Here is a 3,335-nt window from a genome sequence, read left to right as displayed (position 1 = left end):
TACATTTAATTAATGTTATTTCATGTGTGAACAAGGTGGATGATGAATGTTTAGTGGGTAGGTTCGTGGAATTGGTGGTTTATAACGGTTTTTCAATGCGACCCTCATTAATAATTATTTTACGTTGACCATCTATAATTCTAAAAAAATGAGAAAAAAAAATGATGATGTCCTCGTTTTTTTTAAAAAAAAAATTTGAGGACTATCATACATAAAAGAAATGTTGCTATGGTTCGATCAATTTAAACACGCATTCAAGAAAGCAATCATAGCACGTACTTTAAATAACTACATAGCTGAACCCTTCAATGATTAATTTCTTAATCAGGGTTTTTGCGAATGAATCAACTTTCCAATTTTTATTTTGCTTTGAGGTGAGCGCTTGCCATAAACTTTAGTGGAGCTTGATCATGCCAAGTTCCAACCTCATATTTTCATGTTGTTCCCTTGGAAGTGGTTTAGTCATAATGTCTGCTATTTGCTGATTAGTATTAACATGCTTAATAATTATATTTTTATTTTCCACATTATGCTTGAGAAAATGATGTCTTATATGAATATGTTTAACTCTAGAATGATGCACAGGATCTTTAGATATGCATATGGCACTGGTATTATCACAATAAATAGGAACACATTCAAACTGAATATCAAAGTCTCTTAGCTGTTGCTTGATCCAAAGCATTTGGGAACAGCAAGCTGCTGCTGCCACATATTCTGATTCTATAGTGGATAATGCAATGGTGTTTTGTTTCTTGGAATACCAAGACACTAAACAAGAGCCAAGGAATTGTACCATACCTGAAGTGCTTTTTCTGTTTACAAGATCTCCTACATAATCTGCATCACTATAACCTTTCAAATTATAGACATCACATTTTGGATAAAATAAGGACAAGTCATCTGTTCCCCTCAAATATCTCATATTTTTTTTCACTGTTGTATGATGTGTAGGGATGGTCATGGGGCGGGTCTAGAGCGGGTCTGGCCAGACCCGGACCCGGACCCTTTTATTTTTTATGGATCCAGACCCGGATCCGGACCCTAAGGGTCCAAAAATTTCAGACCCAGACCCATACCCTACGGATCTGATGGGTCTAGGGTCCTTAATGGGACCTTAATGGGTCTTATACAAAGCCTCTTTGATTTGTCAAAATTGAACCTTTTGCGAGTCTTTTTGTATTCTTGTAAGCAATTTATTATCGTATTACAAACACTTGTTCGAGTCCATAAAATTCAAATACAAAATAATTACAAAAACGTAAAAACACTTGTCTAAATACATAATTAAAAATCAAATATAAAAGACTAAATGAGATACATAGTTTATATTCCATAACATTACAAAATAATAACTGGATTGAGATTGATGAGAAGGCAAATTAGGCACAATATTCAAGGCATTATATATTAATATAAAAAAAATTGATATTAGAATTTAGAAATCAGAAATTCATAATATAAAATTTAAAAGTTTAGGGTCCGGGTCCGAGTCCGGGTCTTCACCTTAGGACCCGGACTCGGACAGACCCGGACCCGGACCCGTCAAATATTTTTTTGGATCCAGATCTGACCTGGATTCAATGTGTTTCAAAAATTAAGACCCAGACCCTTAAAAATGGGGCGCGTCCGGAGAGGGTCCAACAGGGTCCTGGACCCATGACCATCACTTATGATGTGATTCTTTGGGATTTGATTGAAATCTAGCGCACAAACCAACACTAAATGCAATATCAAGTCTACTAGCAGTAAGATATAATAAAGATTCAATCATGCCTCTATCCATAGTTTGATCAACATCAATGCCATTTGAATCTTCATCTAATCTAACATTTGTAGCCATAGGTGTGTGGTTTGTTTTAGCATTATTTAAACCATATTTCTTAAGAAGTTCTTTTATATATTTTTGTTTATGAATAAAGATTCCATTAGCTGTTTGTTTAATTTGCAAATCAAGGAAGAAATTTATTCTCCCATCATACTCATTTCAAATTCAATGCTCATATGGTTAGCAAATTATTTACATAGCAATTCATTGGTGGCACCAAAAATAATATCATCAACGGCAATTCATTCCTACTTTTCCTTTGGCGATGATTTCACCTTTTATGTTGTCACCGAAAGTCACAATTCCCCCATCATAGGTTTCCAGTGAGAGAAATTTCGATCTATCACCTGTCATGTGCTTGGAACATCCACTGTCGAGATACCATGAGTTGTTCCCTCTCACTAGAACCTGCAAAACAAATTAATTGTGAGAATTAGGAACCCAATCTTTCTTGGGTTCCATGTCGATTTGACATGAATTATCTTTCTTAATCCAAATACGATCGACATAAATTCTATTGAAATTATCATGTTGTTCCCTTTTGGCACATTAGAATTTTAAATGTCCAGTTTTTCTACAGGTACAGACTTTACAACTTGGGAGGCCGACATAGACCTTTTTCTTTTTATTATTCTTATTGTAACCTAGGCCTTCAATAATTTTAGTTCTTGCATTTAGAATCCATTTGGGAACCTTTTTGATTTTCCCTTTTCCTTTTGAATTTGGTTTAAGTTCTAATATTTCATTTTCGGCCTTTTTTTATTCTAGGTTGATTTTCAATTTTTGAAAATCAGTACATAAATCATTAATGGATGTGTCATTTAATTCCTTGTTCAAGCCTAGTAATTTATTTTGATTTAATTCATCATTAAGAATAATATTTTCCTTTTTAACTCTTTCCAATGTTTCCTTTAAACTGATGTTTTGATCTAGCAAGTTACAAATCTATTTTGAACATCAGATCTAAAGGTATTTAAATAGAAAACATGGTCTTTACTATCTTAAGGTCTTTTCCAATTTGGAGACATTTATCATTACTTTCTTCTAATTTATCTTGTGTCTCCATAAGCAACTCAATTAATTTATATTTATCCAATTTAAATAGATGGTTAGGTAATGAATTAGAAGACATTACCTCCTTTCCTTTTGACTTATCATACTTGCTGTCGTGTGAAGCCATGAGACATAGATTGGTTGTTTCTTCCTCTTTGGGATTTTATGTCTCAGCATCACTCTCGGATTCTCCCCATGCAGCAATCATGGCATTGCAAAAGTCGGTTTTATTGAGATTTCCTTTGGTTGGCAGTCTTCCAGTTTTCCTTGCCCTTTTCATTTTTTCCACATTGGGCAATCTTTGATGAAGTGATCAATACTTTCACATTTGTGGCATTCAAGGTTGGATTTGGAATTAGAAGATCTTCTTTCCTTGTTGTTTCTTTGATTGGCGTATTTGTTGTTCCTGAAGAATTTCTTGAATCTTTGTATCAACATGGCAGCCTCCTCTTCA

This window comes from Amaranthus tricolor, chromosome 16, assembly GCF_026212465.1.
Source record: "Amaranthus tricolor cultivar Red isolate AtriRed21 chromosome 16, ASM2621246v1, whole genome shotgun sequence".
NCBI classification, from domain to species: domain Eukaryota; kingdom Viridiplantae; phylum Streptophyta; class Magnoliopsida; order Caryophyllales; family Amaranthaceae; genus Amaranthus; species Amaranthus tricolor.
Note: the sequence above shows the minus strand (reverse complement) of the source record.